Source organism: Cryptomeria japonica, chromosome 1 (genome assembly GCF_030272615.1).
Source record: "Cryptomeria japonica chromosome 1, Sugi_1.0, whole genome shotgun sequence".
Classification (NCBI taxonomy): Eukaryota; Viridiplantae; Streptophyta; class Pinopsida; order Cupressales; family Cupressaceae; genus Cryptomeria; species Cryptomeria japonica.
Window position 1 is genome coordinate 454,015,079 of NC_081405.1, and position 22,889 is coordinate 454,037,967.

Sequence of the window (22,889 nt, forward strand, 5' to 3'; positions counted from 1 at the left end):
GGATGTGAATCTCCACTTCAATGCTTGATCCTTGACTTTATTGTTGCTCCAAGGCTTGAAGGAAGACTAAAAATTCTTAATTGCTCTTGAATTCTTGATTGCTTGATGTCGCATGTGCACTCTTTCTAATTGATGGATGATTGTTAGATGTTCAAATGAGAGGGGAAATCCTCTTTATATACTTTCTCGTTGAGAAAACTGATTAATTTTCTAACATGAGCTGACACAAAGAGGGGATTCCTGCTCATATTTTAAATGTGAAAAATGGGTTTTGAGGAGCCCAAAATTAGGGTGGACCATGGCATGGTGCATGGTCCTGCCCTATTTTGGGGTAGGCTTAAGGTGCTTGATGAGGTGCACTTCAAGTTTTATGGCATTTGTGATGTGTATGAGCATAATCAGGTCTGCAATTAGGCCAATGGGCGCAAACACTAAGGTGAAGACCCAAATGCAGTCAAAATTGCAAAGGGGTGCAATTTTAGGACACTACATTTAGCACCCACTTTAGCATGAGTATGAAGTCAATCACACTCTTGGTAAAGTACAAAGAATTCACATTGAAAAAATTTCACCAAATCATCAAGGAGGCAAGATACACCAAGCCCCTAGTGGACTATAGGATCTTACAACTTCAATGATAAAGTAAAAGAGAAGATCATAAGAGAGAGAAAGAGAGAACCATGACTACAAACTAGCAAGGTTCTCTTACTATGAGTCATGAAAAGAAAAATACCAAAAAATACAAAGCAAAAGATGAAGTTCGCTAAGTAACTTTAAGTATCAAGATATGCAAGAGAGAGAATCATTGAGCAGAGTGTATACCCCCACATTAAAGCGTTTGCATACGCCTCATCAAGAGAAATGCTTTAAGGTAGGATACACCTAAAAAGATAAGCACGTTATCACAATAATTTAGCCCCCAAGAGAGGAAAAATCAAAGGATAATGATCACAAAACACAAAGCACGGGGTGGTTTTGTAACTCAATAAAATTCATCATTGTATAACTAGAAACAATAAGGAAATCACGAATCCTTATTGCAGCTAAAGAATTCTAGCAAATATCAATGGAATAATGAAAACAAGGCAATAAGAATGTATAATATTAATCAAAACTCCCTATTCTATGATTGCATATAGCTTCCATTGTCCTTCTCTTCCTTGATGAATGCTAGCTCTTAGATATTGCACTGCTAACCTGAAAATGGCACAAAGATTCAAAGTACGTGATTGTTGAAAATGGAGAATTGATGTCAAATTTATAGATTTTTGGAGAAGATTGATTGTGAGGTGGAATTTAAGTGAGCTCAAAAGTTGATTGATAGTTGAACTGCTGATTTGGAGGTGGAACTGAATTGATTGAATTGATAAATGAATTAACAGATTGAGAAAAAAGCTGATTGAAAGATAAAAAAGAATGATTGGAGGATAATTGATTGATGACAAGAAAAACTTTATTTAGAGAAAGCTAATCAGAAGATAGAAAAAAATGACTGGAGGAAATTGATAAAATGATTTAATTATTCGATTAATTATAAATTAATTTGTTAACTAGAGATGACTAATTGAAAGCTTTTGGGAAAAAAATAAATTGGAAGATAGAAATAGGAATTGAAAAGATAAATGAATGAATGAAATAATTAGTTGAATTGATTAATTTAGCATGTGCTGTAGGATATTTTATTTGAAATTCAATTTATTGATTTGCATGCAATTTAAACTTGATTTAGATTTTCAATTTAATCTTTGCATGAGAATTAATTATTGAATTTATTTGAAATTCAATTTGATCTTTGAATTCATGCAAACTTGATTTAGTATTTTCAATTTGATTTTGCATGATATTGAATTTATCTTTTCGAAATCATGAAATTGAAATGCACATGTAACAAAATTAGATAAAATTGGAAGAATATGAATTTGAAATTATCTGGAATTAGAATTTGGGGAAATTTGAATTTGAATATGAATTAGAGGAATATTGAAATTAGATGAAATTAGAATTTGGGGAAATTGGAGTTTGAATGTGAAGAATTAAATTAGCTAGTTAAATAATTTAAATATTTGGAAATTGAATTTTAATTAAATAATCAAGATTATTTAATTAAAGGAATTAAATAATTAATATTTAATTAATAATAGGTCGAGGTTAAATGATTAGACGATTAAGATTAAATAGAATGATTAGAATATGATGAAATGATGATTAAAATTAATTTGAGAAGAATGAATAATTAGCTTAATTAAATAATTAAATAATTATTTAACTAATAAAGACGAATACTTAGTGTAATATTAATGAGGCATTTTTAGGTGTCTACATTTTCCCCTATTTGAGACAATGTCAAGACGATGACATTTCAAAAAAAAAAAAAAAAATCCCTGCCCCAATATGCCCTGACGATGCTTAGGGTATAATTCCCCCTCGAGAGATTGTTTGTGCATTAAAGACATGAATGATCTCTCAAAAGAAGAAGAATGTTAGATGAAAGAAGACATGAAATATTAGAGAGAATAGATGTGAGGACATGTTGGATGAATGATATAATTGATTGGAAAAGTGATGTTTGATGAAAGATTGATCAGGAGAAAGAATCAACAAAACTAAGAAAGATGAAATGAAAATGAAAATGATTGATGATGATAGATACATGAAATTGTGTGCCTTTATTAATATCACAATATATTCATCATTGAGCCTTATTATGTAACAATGGAGCTTTGCACACCAGGGTATAAGGAGCCAAAGTGTAAAGATATCTCATTGCAGAAACAAACTCATTGCAAACAAGGAGTGAACCCTCTATTCTGGGTATAATGCTAAGGGTCAAGCTATGTGCGATAGTCACAAGCATAACTATCCTTGACATTTTGCATAGGATATTTTCCAAATGAACGTACCAACACAAACACCATAGGCACCATTGCCCTAGAACTTCATTGGACCACACCACAAACAACAAACAAACAAAGAAAATCATGCCCATCTCGACTCCTCTAGTCACTTGTGGACATCCTTGAGTTGCATGGGAACATGACATGTCACCAAATGATAAAAGATAAAGACCAACTAGGACAAAATTCAGCAGCCATACTAATTTGTGGCTTCATTTTAATTGCTTGATGTGATGGTTGATAATGTTTGATCTTAGAAAATGTGGACCTTGTTTAAGACTGACCTGTCTAATTTCAAGTGTATCATCTTCTGTTTAAGACAAGATAATGATCGCTTTATATGGATATTGATACAATTGATTAGACAACTTGATCAGTTTGATTGCAGATTGTTGCTTAGATAGTTGTATCCTTTATTAACTTCGTGCAAAGCGTTTGCTATGATGTTTGATTCTTGCGAGATATTTTATTGCAAGTTTTTTGATGTTTTGATTGTTTTTTTATTTTTACTTGTTTTCTAAGAGCTTTTTTGATGTTTTTGTGCTTTTTTCAGGATCATATTTTAATGTTTTTGGTTGATTTTTTTAGGATTGTATTTGAATGTTTTAGGATTTTTTTTTTCAAGATCATATTTGAATATTTTTGGTAGATTTTTCAGGACTTTTTATGTTTTTTAGGGTTTTTTTTCAAGAATTTTTATGCTTTTTAGGGTTTTTTCAAGACTTTTTCTGATTTTTAGGGATTTTTTAGGACTCTTTCTGATTTTTTTTGTATTTTTTCAGGACTTTTTATGCTTTTTAGGATTTTTTCAACAATGCCCCTAGTATGCAAACCTGTTATGATATGATGATTAACAAAAAGTGGAAACAATGAATTTTTTCACATGAAGCTATGATTAATGCAATGATGTGTAGGATGAAAATGCATTTCCTATTTGGACAAGGATGATTGTCTGCTTTTATCATTGTGTTATACACTGATTGTCTTGAAGGTATAAAACATTTTAGAGATAGGCGTTCATTCGATTGTCAAGAACCCTTGGACCACCCACCTTAACACACTAAGTGACTAAGATTTGTAAATGGAGATGCAGAAAACTTCCCCATTGATTCCTGAAACTTTTGGTCTTCTTTTTCCCATGTGTGTGCAATTTAATTTATTCCAGCTCATATGATTATCAGGGACCCTTAGCATCCTATGTAACTAGCTACGTAGTTTTTTCGAACTTCAAAAGCATCCAAAGTCTACAGAACCAACGAGGTTATCACTATGTTGGTCCTCAAATCAACAAATTGGAAAGTTCTAAGAGTATGCCAAGTTCTATGCTCAAACCTTCCAACTGACTTGGCCAACGACTTGAGTGAACCTTTAGGATTACTAACTCCTTGCACTTCAGGCTCTGCAGGACCCAGGCAGGTGTACCTATTCACCAGCCGGTTCTTCAGGTTGATTCTTTTTATAGAAAATTGTGCTTCTAAACTATACTCTAATTCTAGTGTTTATCTCAAAGTAGTATATGTTTCTGAGATAAACCATCTTACTCTTTAACCTCTTCTAACTTCTTGATTCTCCTACTTCCTACTCTTGTATCCTATTTATATCTCCTACTGTAATTTGGAATAATATGAGTATTTTGAATGAAGTTTCTATATGTAACTGACCAGTGCCTTCTCCTCTTTTGGGTTATGAAGCCACCCTCTTCGAGACCTTCACGTATAACCCTATGATAAAATTTTTAAATCCACCCCTTAGATGGATCTGTCAATGTATCTAACTCTCAATACTATTTGAGCTACTATCTGCCACAATAATGAGTCTGATTGAGTTTAACTTTCCCTTGAAAAGACCAATCAACAAGAACATAAGGATAAGGTTGTCACAGATGTATCCTATTTTATCAGATTATTATGATGACAAGCAATTCTTTCATAAGAGAATTTAAGATAGCATTCATTCACTAAAAAATGAAAACCACATAGAACAAATATCTTGAACAAAAGATCTTCCACAACAAAATTGAAATGAAAACACTGATTGTATTATTTAAAAATAATATTACATTTTCTTTTCCATCCCTATCTCCAAGTTGTGGTTTTCCTTTTATAGCCACAAGGGATCCCCTCAGAATGGTTACATCTCTTGGTTTTCGAAATATCACAACTGTTCATTTAACTAATTACCAAAAAACTTATTGATTACCCCAATGAAAGCTACAAACACATTAACTAATTACATCATAATGTATTTGCAAATGAGTTCTCCCCCTATCGTGAAAAATGTCTTCATGATGAAAATTAATTCCTCCATTTTTGTCAAGAGCTGCAACCACATTATTTCCCTATTTCTGGTTTTTACTTTCTGTACACATATGCAACAATTATGGTGAATGGAATCCCTCTACAAAATTAATAAAGATGAACATTCTTCTGAATGTATTTCGTGAATCGCTTTCTTTTTCCATTGATAATGCTTTTGTTATCCATTTGTGTTAAACAATGATGGCACTGTTGGCAACTGACACTCATCCGATGATCTTCGATGCTTGATTTATGGTCTAGGGTTGTCATTGATGGAAACTCTTCTTGGAGACTCGATCTGGCTGTTGTGATTCAACTTAACCGGAAGCAAGAGTTAACCGGTAGCCAGTTAACTGATATACTAGGGTATTTTGATAATGTTTTGGTCTAGAATAATTTCTGATGATTGCGGTAATTTTAGTGATATTTTTGTGATCTTGATGAATGGTAAGATCCTTAGGAAGTGTGTGAATACACTCTTCTAGTCCAGTACTATGTTTTGTTCGAGATTGAAGCTAACTTGGAGCTACATGTTACACATCTTGAAGCCGACTTGAAGGAGATTTCTTTTGTGCTAAGACTGGATTTATAAGATCGAATTGGCAATGTTTTTAGTGGAAATGATGGTGTGGTTATCTGTTTTGGTGTGATTGAGCGCAGTTTCATGTGCACACTTTGCTTTCAGACAATCTAGTAGTCGTCTGAGACAGAAACAAAGAATTTAGCAGAGCGAAGATAATCAGAGATTCAATGCTTAACCAAAACTCATTCTTGAATTGTAAGATGATTCTTGAGAGTTTATTTCATTGTAATAAAATTGTAAGTAGACTTCCCTGAAGGTTGTAGCCTTCCGAGCAACTATATTTGAGCAGTGAGCTCTAGGCAGTGAGCCTGAATGCAAGTGAATTCCCCATATATGTAATATTTATGTACTCCTAGCCATAGTATATGAATATTGTGGGTTCCAGCCCCACCATGGTTTTTCTCATTCCGGATTTCCACGAAAAAAATCTGGTGTTGTGGATTTGTGAATTCTTTGTTGCATGTTTATGTTCTTTTCTATTATGCATTGCTAACCGGTGGATAAAGAATAAGTTTGTGGATTTGATTTTTGGTACATCACTGATTCACCCCCCCCCCCCACTCTCACTAATCCATGATTCTAACAATTGGTATCAAAGCCTAGTTCCTCTGAGGAAACTTAACTGCTTGAGGAAGATCTGGGAGATTGATTCAATGGATTTTGGTTTTCATAGACAACTCAATGTGGCACTTGAGGATCTTGATGTAGCTAGAAATGAGGTTTGTACCTTGAAGAAGAACTTGAATGCTGCTGATGAATTCATTAGTGAGATGAAGGATCAAGCAAGTATCTTTAGAGAAAAGAGGAAGGAATTAATGGACAAGTTGAAGGAGAAATAATATCAAATCATGGAATTTGAGGACAAAGCTGATGAATTTAACAAGCTTGAGAGAGAGAATGCTGCTTTGAAGAATGAGATGCAATACATTGTGATGAGGCTGATTAAGAAAATTGAGGACCGGAAGAAAAATGGAGAGAATCTGGAATAATCATTGAAGGAAAGAGCTGATGAATTCTTCAGGATTACCTATGAGAATGTCAGTTGAAGCTTGAGTTGACACAATCAAGGAATAATAGTCAAGAACTTGAAAGACAGGTTGCTACCTTGAGGGATGAACTTTCTTTTGCCAATGAATACAAAGATAAATTCAAAGCCAGTTGAATAAGGTTTGATAAGAAGCTAGAAAGTTAGAGACATGGAAAGGATATGCGAGGCCTAGGATTTGAGAAAGGTGAATCCTCCGGATCTAGACAAGGCAACGCAAAACCCGATCAGAAGAAGAGAAAGAATCCTCCGATAAGACAACCTAATGCTCATAAATTCAATGGTAGATGTTTTACTTGCAATAAGTTTGGTCATATGGTGAGTTAGTGTAGAAGTAGAATGAATAATGGAATGATGAACAATAACAATATGATGAACAAAATGAATAATGTTCCTACCTTTATCGGTTAGTGTTTCATATGCAATAACTTTGACAACAAGTCAAATGTGTGTAGAACAGTAGGGAATAACTTTCCAAGAAAGAGATGCTATGCTTGTGGAATGTTTGGACATATCTCTAATCAGTGCAAGACAAGACCAAATAAGATGAACTTCAGACCTATGAAGAATAATATTGTTTGCCCAACATGAACAAAATAGGTCATATTACAAAATTCCGCAGAAACAAGAACAGTGCTTCGGTTGACAAGGACAAATCAGATGAGAGAGGAAAAGAGAAATTAGATGAGATCAGGGATCAACATAAGAATATGTGGGTAAATGTAGCATCCTAAAATTGTGACACTTGCAATTTCGACTGCATTTGGGTCTTCACGATGGTGGCTAAAATCCAGAATTTTGGTTGATTTTATCAATTCTAACACTTTCAAATTTAAAGTCAAAGTTGGTCTAGTGATTGCTTGGATTAAGGCTTCTAATCATTCAAAAAATTGTTGAAATTAAAATTCATATCAAAATTGTGTTTCTTATAGTCCTAAATCTGAAAAGTGTGTTGGCATTCATTCAAAATTTCAGTGCTTTATTCAAATTTTTACAATTTGTGACTTTTGAAATTAAGTGTTTAATTGTGGCAACTTTGATTTCCGCTTGCAAATTTGAATTTTGCATGAAATTGAGTCAACTTTTAAATTTCAAAGCCTGTATTGCTTTCAGTATTCCCTCTAAAATCATAAAATTTAAAATTTCAGTTTCCCTCCCTTTTTCAAAATTCAAATTTTGCATTTTTCAACAATCTTGGTAGGGTTCAATTTTGAGATTGCAACTTTAATTTGGCCTATCTACAGATCGTAAAATCACTCAATTTTTTCAGATTAGCTTTAAAATCATCATAACTTTCATCCCTGAAAATTTCAAAAAAAGTTGCAAGGACCGTGTGCACTCCGTTCGCCACGGTCCCTGACATTTTTTCTGAAATTTCGGGAGATTGTCCTGATTGCATTTAACAACTTAAATCTAGGAGATTGGCTGATTTTATTGAAATTTGCTACCTCTAAAATTCAAAATCTTCTCTCTCTCTTTAGTGCATGAGTTTTACAACAATAAGTCCTACTTACACTATTCCCGTTAGACGAAGCCTTAGAATTAAGTCTTTCCAAGGTTTAATTACTGAGGAGATGGAACCTAATTTGAATGGTCTATTTAACGAGGACTTGGGTAATTCCTCTAATCCTCTTAATGATGAAGAAGCTCTCCATGAGGTTTCTGTAGAACAACTTTCAAAATTGGATAACCAATTTGATGATTTTCGACAATGGATGTCTCAAGAATACCCTGATAGTCAAGCTCTTCGCTTAATTGAGGGTCTAAAACGTATGGTTCAAAGTGATAAGAATGGAATTGATATTTTGCATGGTATTTCACACATTGTGGATTCAAATCTGATGCCTACGAAGAGTTGTGCCGAAACTTTAGGTTATACACAACCTCCTACTCAAGTTAATCATTCTATTCCTTTGACAACTCCTATTGCTAGTATACCTACTTTTACATCAAACATAATGACTACTTCAATACAAGACATTCCTCCTATGATCACTAGTCATGGGGGCAATCCCTCTTCTTCAATCAACCCTGTTCCTTCATTCAATCCAACTTCTTCATTTATTCCTTCAATGAGTGTTCCGGTTATATCTCCACAAATGAACATGACGCAAGGGGGCAATTCATTTAACCATTCCATTCTTCCTTGTAGTGTTCCTCCTTTCCAATCATCTCCTATGACTAACTATCATAGTGTCCCACCACCTTACTCTCAATCAATACCCTCTTTCAATAACATAATACCTCCATCACAATCTAACACGTCTAATATGAACTCTTCGACTGAAGCGACCATCAGCAATCTTGCACAAACTGTCTCTTCTTTACAGCAACAAATTGCCTCTATGAATCAATCTAAGTTTAGTGTGCCCACATTTGATGTTGCGAGCCCACTTTCTCTTGACATTGTTTGAGCTATCCCCCCTAAACATGTTGAAATTCCGCATTTGGAGCTCTATAATGGTAAGGGTGATCCTCTAACACATGTTAAGACATTTCAAACAATATGTACCGATTTTGCTTATGACCAAAGGTTGCTTGCAAAACTATTTACTAGAACATTAAAAGATAAAGCCCTACAATGGTATTGCTCGTTGCCTTCTTATTCTATTTCTTCTTTCAAACAACTTGCAAATGCTTTTATTCAACAATTTCAAAACAATATAAGCCCTAAAGTTACTTTGATTGATTTAATGCATTGTAAACAAGGTGTTAAAGAAAAAGTGACTGATTTCTTTGGTAGATATAAGCATTTGTATGGTCAAATTTCTTTTCCAATACCTGACAATGATATTCAAAGAATATTTATTTCTAATTTACAAAAAGATATTAGAGAAAAACTGCTGTTTTCTGAGTTTACTTCTTTCCAACAGTTGTGCGCAACTCTTCACAATTATCAACTGACTGTGAGTCAAATGGAACAAGCAAATCCTATGGCTCCGAGTGATAAGGGTGATAGTAGTCAACAACCATTTGGGAAGTTTAAACTGAACAGAGAGGTCATTAAGTTCAATGAAAACATCATCAACAACAATGTGAATGCAGCATCAGGTGTGCCTCCTATTTCTAAGTTTTTCAAGAAAGAAAGAAAGTTTACTCCTTTGAATGAATCATTGCATAGTATTATGAATAAGTTATTGGAACAAAATGTGCTTACTCTCCCTCCTATAAGGCAAATAGATCCTGCAAAGATTAATTCACCCTATTTTGATAACAAATCTTTTTGTCAATTTCATCGTCATCCTGGGCATGATACTGAAAAATGTTTTGCTTTAAAGGGTAAAATTCAAGATTTGATTGATAATAATACTATCTCTATTTCTAGTGTGAATGATAAAGGCAACACATTTGTAGCTCCTTCTAACCAAAATCTTAAGATTTTTACCGATCCATTACCTTCTCATACCTCTAATGTGATTGATACTAATGATTCCTTTGTCTCACTTGATGATCTCGTGTCTATGACTCCGAATGTGATTAACTTTGTGGAACAATAGAAAATCCCTAAAGAACCTTCCATCACATTTGATTCCAGTGAAACTATCAGGGCACCTGATGGTCCTTTATATATAGTTGCAAAATTCAAGAATACACCTTGCCGTGGAGTGCTTATTGATCCTTCTTGTATGGTTAATATCATTACCTGAAGAATTTCTTTTTACTTTGCAATTGAATCAAGTGATATATGACAAAACAAATGTGGTTGTGAAATTGTTTGATGCATTTTCTTTTCCTGCAATTGGTTCTATTACATTACCTATTAAGGTTCATAACAAATCCCTTGATGTGGACTTTGCTATTATTCCATCGTCCAAACAATTTCATGTGAAGCTAGGCTATCCTTGGTTATCTTCCATGAAAGCTATTGCTTCTCCTATTCATAAGTGTTTGAAATTTCCCCATAATGGTGAAGTTGTTACTGTCAATCATAGTCTCTTTAAACCAGCTGAAAGAACTTCTAGCGTTCCTATTGATTATTTTTGGCCTAAACAATTCCAATCTCTTCCATCGTGAAGTGATCATCTTTTCAAATCTTATCAAAAGTGGAAAAAAGATATGATCCTATCTCTAAGTGAACCTAGAACACCCAAACTTGACATTCCTATCATTCTTGAGAAGGAAGTTCTTCCTTTGAAAGATAAAACTAATGTCTTTCCTCAAGAAAATTCCCAACCCATCCCTATGAATATGACTATGTCTATGACTAATAAATTTTCTAAAGGTAGACCTATACCTCCTCGTCATGATGGACTTGGTCTCCTTCCTAAACCAAATATTCCTCCTTTATATGGAGCAGTTCCTCCTCCTTCCTCTTATAGAGAGAAGAGACCTTCCTCTTCTTCTATTATCCAACCTAAGAGACCACAACCTAAACACCCAAGTGATAAGGATGAGAACATTCCTCCTCCTCAATCTCCTCAACTTCCTACTAAGACTAGACGAAATCGTTCTGCACGTGAACGCCGACGAAAGCGTCGTCTTAGAGCTCAGGCAGCTGCTTCTCAAACTTTGCAATCCCCAAAAACACCTTCAGCCAGTAGTATTCCATTTTCTCCTCAGCCGAAAATTGAGCCAAAATCTCCTAAACATAAGATACATGATGGTCTTGATCCTGTGCGAGTTAAAGATCCTATTTTTATAAATCTTGATGATGATATAGATGAAAATGTTATTCATGATGAAAATGTTATTCATGATGAAAATGTTATGCATGATGAAAATGTTACTCCTGTTCGTTCTGATAGTGAATATGAATATGTTGATGTTGATAACCATTTATCTAACGAATTTTCTAAAGCACTTATCCTAGCTCCTAGACAAGAACAACATGGCTTGGAACATGAACATAGCCCTTGTTTGGATCTTGTGATAGCTCCATCTGCTATGTTGGATGTTCCTCCTCTAGCATGTTTCCTGCCTTCCTGAAATATTGATCAGCAAGATCGGGGGGTGGATGACGTGCTAGACTAGTTTCATTAGCATAGCAGACTCTCTCCTCCTCTCTTGATCTCTTTTGTTACTTCTTCTATGTGTTATTCTTATTCTTCTATTTGTTGTCCTTAGTGTTGTCTACTTGAGGACGATGCAAAACATTGAGATCTCTTTTGGTCTCTCTCATGTTGACTCAAAAGACACATGTGTTCCCTTCTTCTAGGTGACCTTCCTTGATTGGGGAATGAAGAACAATTATGCATATATAGATATATACTGACCCCGAGGAAAGAGAAGTCACCTCGTGCTTTGTGTTTTGTGTCTATTATCCTTGGGCTTATCTCACACTTGGGGGCTAAATCCTTGTGATAACGTGCTCCTTTCTCATTTCTTATATGTATCACTACCTTAAAGCAATCACCCCCGGTGAGGCGTGTGCGATCACTTTAACATAGGGGGGCATACATCCCATTCATATCTTTTCAAGATACTTGAAAATTTCTTGACAAATTTAGCTTTGCCTTGAAAATTTTTGATATCTTTCTTGCATGACTCATAGTGAGGGAACCTTACTACTGACAGTCATGGTTCTCCCTCGTGATCTTCCCTTTTACTTTGTCAATCGAAGTCGTAAGATCCTTAGTCCACTGGGGGCTTGGTGTATCTTGCCTCCTTGACGTGGTGAAAGTTTTTCAATGTTGTTTCCTTGTACTTTACCAGAAGTATGAGCATACGCTTATACTCCCACTAAAGTGGGGGCTAAATGTAGCATCCTAAAATTGCGACACTTGCAATTTTGACTGCATTTGGGTCTTCACGATGGTGGCACAATGTTGAACTTGAATGGAGACCCCGAAACCTACTTGTGACACCAAAAACTGCATTTTTCTGCACCTTGGCATGATCCCTCCTTGCACCCTGCTGTCCCGGGAGGTGGGACCATGGCGCCCAGCGCCCTGGTCCCTGGCCCTATTTTGGGCCCGGTCTCCTTTTGGGCATCGGGTCTTGAAGTTTGCAAATTGGAAAATAATGTTTCTAGGTCGGCCTAAGGTCGGAAAAATCAGTCTCTCAACCCTAATTGACAAGTATATAAACTACTTTTCCTCTCCTAGAAAGGGAGAGAAAAAGGGGAAGGAAATAAGCAAGGGCAAGACACGAAAGCGATATTCAAACATTCAAACATTCAAGCATTCAAGCATTCCTTCAAGCAATTGAGCATTCTAAGTCTCCATTCAAGGCTAGGTGTTGCATTCAAGACAAGGATTCAACCATTGAAGAGGAGATCACTTACAACATACAAAATACAACATTCATTACACCTTCGCATGTAAGAATACAAACATTCTTACAACAAGGTATCAGTACTTGTTTACATTACAAACATTTACAATTACAGCATTCTCATTTCTTGGTTAATTCCAAAACCGGGGTTTGACCTAAAGGCAAACCCCTAATCCCTAACCCCCCAATCATCCTCTCTTTTCTGTGTGTAGGTTGCAGGTACGCGACTGTAATTGAAGATCTGGAATCCTTGTGTAGAGACGAACAGATCCACCTTCGTTTCGCGGATTTTTCGGAGGACTGTGTGCACTCCGGGCGCCATCATCCTGTCAACTTTCACTCAAATTTGCAGAACAGCACCGTCTCGACATTTTACTGCTAATTCCAGGTCCGCAGCTTCATCCCGTATCCCTATCTCTGTTTATAAGTGAATCTTTCTTGCTTCTACATACATTCCTAGTTCAATCATTCTATCTATATTCTTTATAAAAGAGGGTATCCTTGATGTCTTAACCCTTGAAACTCATTTAGAATCCAATCCTGCATTGTGTGGGATTGGATCTTGTGGGTTTCAGCCCCTCTTTTGAATGTAAAGTCTCTCCTAAGTGAAAACCATCAACCCTAGTGACCTCCCTTCTCTCTCCTTGGAGTTGGGGAGGGGAGAACAACTAGGGTTCAATTTTTCCGCTTTACAGTAAATAAGGTTGAATCTAAGGCTGATAATGGATATGTACTTGAATCTGATGCAAAATCTTCATCCGGTAACTAGGGCTTTTGGCATTACAGGGAGGCAAATTGATGCAAATCTTGCAGTACGCCTTGATGAGATCTGTAGTCGATAGATTATAGATGGTTGAAATTGAGTTTTAGTTGATATTTGTGATTCAGATGGCTGATCCTAGCATCCGGTAGTCAAACAGGGCATTCGATTGGATATTTGAGGTCCATTTATTTCAAAGTGAAATTATGGTTTGCAAAGTTAAAAAGGGAAAATAAGAGAATCATGCTTCACTTTGTGAATAGTGTTTTCGAGATGAAGAACAAGGCGATCAAGGTTTTTCAGGCGATTAGAGAGCAAAAGCAATCTGACGAGTGATCTAGGCCATCCGTTAGCCAGTTGAGGTATTTTTCAGAGAGCATTTTCTGAGTATGATTTTTTGAAAATCTGAAATGGCATCCTTTGTTGGAATCCAAGAACACTGAGAGGGGGGGTGAATCAGTTTTCTACCAAAATGATTTATTTTAACCTTATTAACATAACAATTTAGCAACCGGTATGCATAAAAGAAGATAACAATAAGTAATAATGCAACCACAAATATGAACACCATAACACCATAGATTTATATGAGGAAAAACCATAGTGGGATTGGAGACCCACAATATCTATCCACTGATTAGATGAATAAATATTACATAAAAGGGGCATGCACATGCATGAAGGCAAACAACCTAGAGCACACTGCTTATCAAAAAAGGAGTCTCATTGACTACAAAAGATATCCAGACTACAATCTAGAAATAGGAATGAACTGTAAGAATAGTATCTCCTATGCCTGAGTATAGTTCCGGTTAAGCTCAATGCTGGAGGTCTTAAACCTCTTACTCAAACCCAATTCTATAACCTATGATCAACCAAATCCTTTACATATGATTACAACCTTATTTGGACATAGATAATCCCATAACCCACAATCCATGATCTACAAAGAGATATTAAATCATATTTATACCAACTTGGGACTTAAAAAATTAGGTCAGCCACCTAAAAGATAATACAATAAATTCATTACATAAACCCGCAAACCAATGATAATCCAAGTCGGCCTAAGACCGAAACAACATTAACCAAATAATAAATCCAACCTATAACGCATTGGGAGAATCCACCAACACGTTACATAAACCGATCCATAACCTAACATAATAACATTAGGTACAGTGCTAAATGCAACACCACCGATCAACTGGAACACGAACACGATAACCATCAGCATCCCAAAAACTTTCTAGAAGCTGCACCAACACCACTTATCAAATCCATCAAAAGATCTTCAACAAAGCTCTGTTGGTAAAACTCTTACCAGTAACCAAAAGGATTACTAGAACATATGATAGCTTTCGGATCACCAAATCCCGAACGAAATAAATGTGACACGCACATGAATGACCAAACCAAACCAAACCAATTCCACCAAACGGAACATGCCAGAGAATACCATAGATGATCTCCAAATCAACATCACAATCAAACCACTCTACCGGAACCTAGTAGACAACCAAACAAGCGAGTGTTGACATCAATGACAAACATCAATGTAATACATAATCAATTCCTCCAAATTGCCAGCAATCTGCCCCTTGGCATTGATGGCAACACTAGATGTGAAAAACATCCAAGTGCCAAGAAGTGCCAAATAAGTCTCCCCCAATGGAATACATTAAAAAATCTCCCATAAATGATATATCAATGAAGCTCTGAACCAATTAACCCTATACCAATTAACCATCCATAGACTAGAACCAAACTCCCCCAGTGAGATACAACCAATCTGAAATTTTGTTCCTCCCCCTTTGACTGATATCTCTATTAACCTCTTTTTTTCACATGTATATCTCTTCCCCTTTGACATCAATGCCATTAATATGACATAAACATCAAAGAAAAACCATAGATCCTCTGAACCACACTACTGACTACTCCCCCAGAGTAGTAGCACCAACTCATCAATCCAGAATGAATGATAGTTCTGATAATCCATATCAGACTGATGCCAATCAACATCACTTAAGTCTTTACCAAAGGGGCAGATACCCCCAATCTATCTCTAATGTACTCAAATGATTCCTTGGGCAATGGTTTAGTGAAGATGTTTACAATCTGCTCTTTAGTGTTCACATAAACCAATATGACTTCATTTTCTTCTACCTTTACATTCAAAAAGTTATACTTTATTGATATGTGCTTTGCCTTAGAATAAAATAGCAAATTCTTTGATATGTCAATAGCAGCGGAGTTATCACAGTGAATAACTACCGGTTCATTAAAATCTACCCTTATATCTTTCAAAATTTGCTTCATCGATAGAACTTGTGTACATCTAGTAGCAGCATTAACATACTCAACTTCAATAGTACATAAAGAAGTACATGATTGTTTCTTGCTGATACATGAAACAAGTTTCTTTCCAAGAAATAAATTTCCACCAGATGTTCTTTTTCGGTCATCTATATCTCCAGCCCAATCAACATCTATATATGCACATAGTGTAAAGTCATCATTTTTAGGATATCACAAATCATATTCAGTTATTCCTTGAAAATATCTGAAAATCCTAGCTACCAGAGAAAAAGATTCATCATAATCAATTCCTTCCTTTTGAGAATATCCTTTGCAGACCAATCTAGCTTTGTTCCTCACAACTTGTCCATCTTCATTCAATAAAATTCTTATTTTTAGGTCGGGGAACTAAATTCCATGTGTTCTTCTTTTCTATCTTATCCAATTCCTCTTCCATAGCTTTCATCCAACATTCATCCTTACATGCTTCATCTACTGATATCGGTTCAATTTGAAAAATTAAGCATACCTCTTCAACTACCAACCTTCTCCTTGTCATCACTCCTTTGCTCTTGTCTCCAATGATCTAATCTTCTGAATGATTCAACCTTATGTACCTAGGAAACTTCTGACTTTTTGTTTCTCTAGTTTGATCTTCAGTTACTATTGAATTTTCTGATACTACTGGGGTAGCTGGTTCAACATTTTGTTCTGGTACAAGTGTTACCGGTTCAGTTATGATCATTTCCACTTCTGGTTCTCTTTTATAAGATCTATTTTGACCTCTGTACTACTTATCCACCTTGACATTAGCCCTCTCCACAATTATCTATAATCTTTTGTTATAACATCTATATGCTCTTCTTTCAATTGAATAACCAAGAAATATCCCTTCATCACATCTAAGATCAAACTTTCCAATTCACTACCAAAGATTTTGAAATACTTAATTGTATATGTATGACCAAACCATAACTCATAAAGTGTCTTACCAATAAACCAACCCAGATCCAAGATCCAACAAATCTTCATTGCCTAACCTTCAAACTAACTTCTCCAAATTCTGAAATAGTCTTTTAGACCGCTACCGAGGGCAGTGCAAGATCTATCATCAATTTTTCTCGCCCAAGGCATTTGCCTTAGTTACCGGATGAGTTTCGTGTAGGTGCAGGAACATTTTGTTATGTCGATTGAGTAACTGAGCTATATGCTTCAGCTGATTGATCCTCAGACTTTCTAATCCACTTCTTCTCATGCTCCTTCTAGATATCATCAACCTTTTTCTTTCCCTTCTCATTTGATTTGTCATTTAATGTCAATAGGTTCTTGCTTCTGCAAAATTTAGCAATGTGTCCTACTTTGTTGCATGCATACCAAGTGCCATTGTTCTTTTGAATTGCCTTGTTGTAACCTTTCTTATTACTTGACCTAAATTGATTAGCCATATGTCCATACTTTCCACATGCATGCCATTTCACATTCATTCTACAATCTTTTGTCCTATGACCATACTTTTTACAATTGAAACACTGACTGGTACCTGAATTATTGTTTTGATTGACTCTATTTCTGCATTGACTTGGCATATGACCAAACATTGTAAATAAAGAATCTACCATTAAATTTATGTACATTGGGTTGCCTTATCGATGACCTCTAATTCTGGTTGTCTTGTGGATTCTCCTGATTGTTCTTCTAATAGGATGTATCATCCCGATTTGCAGTACCAGAGCTTTCTCCATGCTCAAATCCAAGACCTCTAGTGTCTCCATTGTCCCTTTGATTCTTCAATAATTTATCAAGCTTTGCAGAACTGGCCTTGAACTTATCTTTGTACTCATTTGCAAAATCTAGATTACTTCTTAGAACTATCATCATTCTTTCCAACTCCTGCTCATTATTTTGAGATTGCACCAATTTGGTTCTCAAAATATCATTCTCATGTGCCAACCTAATGCATTCATCATATTTGTCTATCCGAGATTTGGCAAGATTTTCTTCATTCTTCTTTTGGTCTTCAATCTCCTTAGACATCCTCATGGTTAGGGCTTGCATTTCATTATTCATGACACCATTTTCCTGAATCAACTTCTGACATAAATCCTTTAAAGCATTCTTCTCTTCATCATCCTGATTTTGTAATTGATCACAAAGTTCTTTCCTTTTGGCTTGTGCAGATGACAACCTCTCTTGCAGAGTAAAGATGAATTCCTTCGTAGATCTCAGCTCATCTTGCAGCTTCATGTTTTTCAATGTTTCAGCATAAAAGTCTTCAAGTGCTACTTGAAATTCCTTCCTCAAACTCATCTCCATAGATTCTAGAGACATGTTCTTCCTCAAGCTGTTAGACTTATTCCGAGACACCAGGCTCTAATACCAATTGTTGGAATCCAAGAACATTGAGAGGGGGGGTGAATCATTGTTCTACTGAAATGATTAATTTTAACCTTATTAACACAACAACTTAGCAACTGATATGCATAAAAGTAGATAGAAATAAGTAATAATGAAACCACAAAGATGAACACCATAACACCACAAATTTATACGTGGAAAAAATCAATGAGGAAAACCACGGTGGGATTGGAGACCCACAATATCTATCCGCTAATCACATGTAGGAAGACCAACAACCTAGAGCGCACTGCTCATCACAAAAGGAGTCTCACCGACTACAAAAGATATCTAGACTACAATCCAGAAATAAGAATGAACTTCAAGAATAGCATCTCCTATGCTCGAGTACAGTTTTGGTTAAGCTCAATGCTAAAGATCTTAAATCTCTTACTCAAACCCAATTAGATCACCTATGATCAGCCAAATCCTCTACATATGATTACAACTTTATTTACACATAGATAATCCCATAACCCACAATACATGATCTACAAAGAGATCTTACATCATATTTATACCAACTTGGGACCTAAACAATTAGGTTGGCCACCTAAAAGATAATATAATAAATTTATTACATAAACCCGCAAACAAATGATAATCCAAGTCGGCCTAAGATCGAAACAACATTAACCAAACAATAAATCCAACCAATAATACATCGGGAGCATCCACCAACACGTTACATAAACCGATACATAACCTAATAGAATAGCATTAGGTGTAGTGCTAAATGCAATACCACCGATCAAATGGAACATGAACACGATAACCATTAGCATCCCAAAAAACTTCTAGAAGCCATACCAACACCACTTATCGAGTGCATCAAAATTTCTTTAACAAATATCTATCGGTAAAACCCTTACTAGTAACCAAAAGCCTTACTAGAACATATGATAGCTTTTGGATCACCAAATCCTAAACCAACTGAATGTGATACGCACATGAATGACCAAACCAAACCAATTCCACCAAATGGAACATGCCGAAGAATACCTAAGATAATCTCCAGATCAACATCACAATCCAGTCACTCTACTAGAACCCGATAGACAACCAAACAAGCTAGTGTTGACATCAATGACAAACATCAATACAACACAAAATCAATTCCTCCAAATTGACAACATCCTCTTCTTCCATTGCAACCCCTCTGGCTATTGAAGTCAAGGATAGGACCCATTTTGTGTTCAAGAAACACCCCTACAAATCCATGGAACTCGACCCGGTTGGATATTTCTCTTTCATTCTGCACGAAGTTTTGCACATTGATGATGTTCAAGCCTACATTCACTATGAGATTGAGGAAACCGACTCTGAGGATATTTTGGATCTTTATACTGAAAACATCATGGATGAGATTGGCAACCCTAAGCCAAAATTTGCACAGTTGCAGAGAAAGGGTTTCACTCAATTTGTAAACTTTTCAACATTTGATGAGAAGGAATGGGTGAGGTATGTGCTAAGAAGGATCCATGCTGAATTTATATGGCTAGACCAACCATACAAGATCACTGCTGATGCAATTAAGGAGGTAACCTGTTTGAATCAAACTAGTGACAAACCAGGGTTACGCAAGGTCACAAACCCTACAGTGAACAAATTAACCGATGCAGAATTTGATGGGTGATCAATGAAGATTAACATAATCAAGGAGGCTGATGTCAAATTTGCTGCAATGGTAATTGGCTACAAGGTATACTAGTCTAAAAGACTAAATTTTGTATCCATTTGTGTTATTCATGCAACCTACAAAATGGTCAAAGAAGATGCTCATTATGACCTATGCAATGTACTATTAGAGGAGCCATGTCTTCAAATTTGGTTCTTTGGTTATCTGTCTGACGCTCTATTTCATGAATCAGATCCCCAAAACTGACAGTATTGAAGCACACATTTTGAATATCACCGAGCAAATTAGGAATTTTGAGAAGGAGAAGGGGAGGATGATCAGGCAGACAGGTGAACTCTGAAACCTAATTGGTCTCCGGTTGGACACCTTAGTGTATTATAAGTTGGACTACATTCAAAACATGTCTCCGGAGACTCCTACTGAGATTGCAGCTATAGAATTTCATGCTTATGTTTTGAATAGATTTATTTCAATTTTGGAAAAGTTGCGGGCAGGATGGAACACATATCTTGGGTTCCTTAAGATGGCATATGTAGATATACTGAAACATGTATGGATTTGATCATTTGGTGAATGTATATATGTACAGGAAATTTTGATACACACCGTATCTTTGGCATTGCTGTCAAAGGGGGAGAGATGAGGTGAAAAATGTATAGGCTGATTGAATGTATGGAGTGTACAGTCCAGTGTAATGCAGATTTTTAGATTGTTGATCTAAGGGGGAGCCTTCAAATTCTTTCATTCTTGATCCGATGTACAGGTTTCACAAGGTTCAACTATTAGGATAACTGGTGAACAATTGGGGGGGGTGAATTAGTTGTTAACAAATTATAACTTTTAATCCACAATACAACCTTAAACAAATCAAGTACTGATAAAGCATATACAGATGCCGGTAGGAACATATACCAGTAAACAATACAACTTAATAATTAACCAGATAATCAATGCAAAGCAACCATACCACATAACACCATGATTTGTACGTGGAAAACCCAGAAAGGGAAAAACCATGGTGGGAAACCTACCCACAGTCAGATGATACTTCTACAGAAAGTATGTGTTACAATGAGGGGCCTACACTTGTAGGAAGGCACACTTCCTAGAGCGTACTTCTCATTACGAAAGAGTCTCACTGACTATAGAGAGGCTAAAACCATCTCAAGATAAATGGACAACAATCCAATAGAGTGAACTACTAGAAATAACATCTACCATGCCTGATTATAGTCCCGGTTAAGCTCATTGCCAGAGGACTAAATCCTTTTCTGAATCCAATTCGATCACCAATGATTGACCAACACCTATGCCTGAATGATATTACAATATTTGCACATTACATTCCTTGACCATGACCTTTCAATAATCATGATTCTTTACAAAGAGTTTCTACCTCCTATTTATACAAACCCTAAGGCCTAAACCAATTAGGTCACCCACCTAAAAGATGTTACAATAAGATCATTACATGATTCCATATTACAATGATATGCCATTTCATCTTAGGATGAAAACAACAATAACAAATCTGTAAATCATCTTGAAACATCCCGGTAATGTGTAGAGTACACATTAGCATGATACCGGTCCATAACCTAGATAGGTACTAGACCTATTCTGGGTCCACCATGCCAAATCAATATCTTCAAGCAGTTGAAACACAATCAAAGAACATCTTCAACATCCTGAAATCCATGAAGAAGTTGCACCAACACCAACTATGCATCCTGTCATGATTCCTCAATGAAAGCTCTATCAGTAAAGCCTTAAACCAGTGCCAGTAAGGGTTTACCAGAGTGTATGATAGCATCCGATTACCAAGCCAATACCAACTGACCAAAACATGCTCATGGAGCATATAGCACATGAAATCAAATATACTTCACTGATCAAAACATGTCAGAAGTATCCAACAGATAGTCTCTTCTGTCGATAACACTAGATCTTCTATCGGTAACCAAAACTTGTCCGTCGGTAACCAACCATAACAGCTAGTGTTGACATCAATGACAAAACATCAATGCAACACATAAGCAATTCATCCATAATTCCAACAATCTCCCCCTTTGGCATTGATGGCAAAACTAGATGTGAGAAACATCTAAGTACCAAGAAATGCCAAACAAGTCTCCCCCTACGGAAGACAACCAACAATCAATAGCTCTCTCCCCATGAATTATATCTATTTAAGGTTCTGAATGATTTTTTCACATTACTATCACTCCCTCTTTGACATCAATGCTAGAAATCTGACAAAAATATCAAAGCAATGATATAAACCTCTGAATCGCAAAGCTGACTACTCCCCCTGAGTAGTAGCACCACTCATCAGTGCCAGAATGAATAATGTCTTTGGTAATGCATGATGGACCGATGACAAAATTCATCAATCAAGTCTTTGTCGAAGGGGTAGAAACCCCTAACTTGTCTCTCAAATACTCAAATGATTCCTTAGACAATGGTTTACTGAATATGTCTGTAATCTATTTTTTAGTGTTCACATAAAACAATTTGAATTCCTTTGCTTCAACCTTGTCCTTCAGAAAGTTATACTTTATTGAAATATGCTTAGTCTTAGAGTGAAATACCGGATTCTTAGAAATGTTTGTTAGGAACTAGAAGGACAACTAAGAGGGGGGGGGTGTGAATCAGTTGTCAATAAATTACAACCCAAAACTAATTAATCCAACTTAAAACTTAGTGCCGGTAAAACAAACTTATTGTCGGTAAAACAAATTAACATATATAACAGTACTGGTA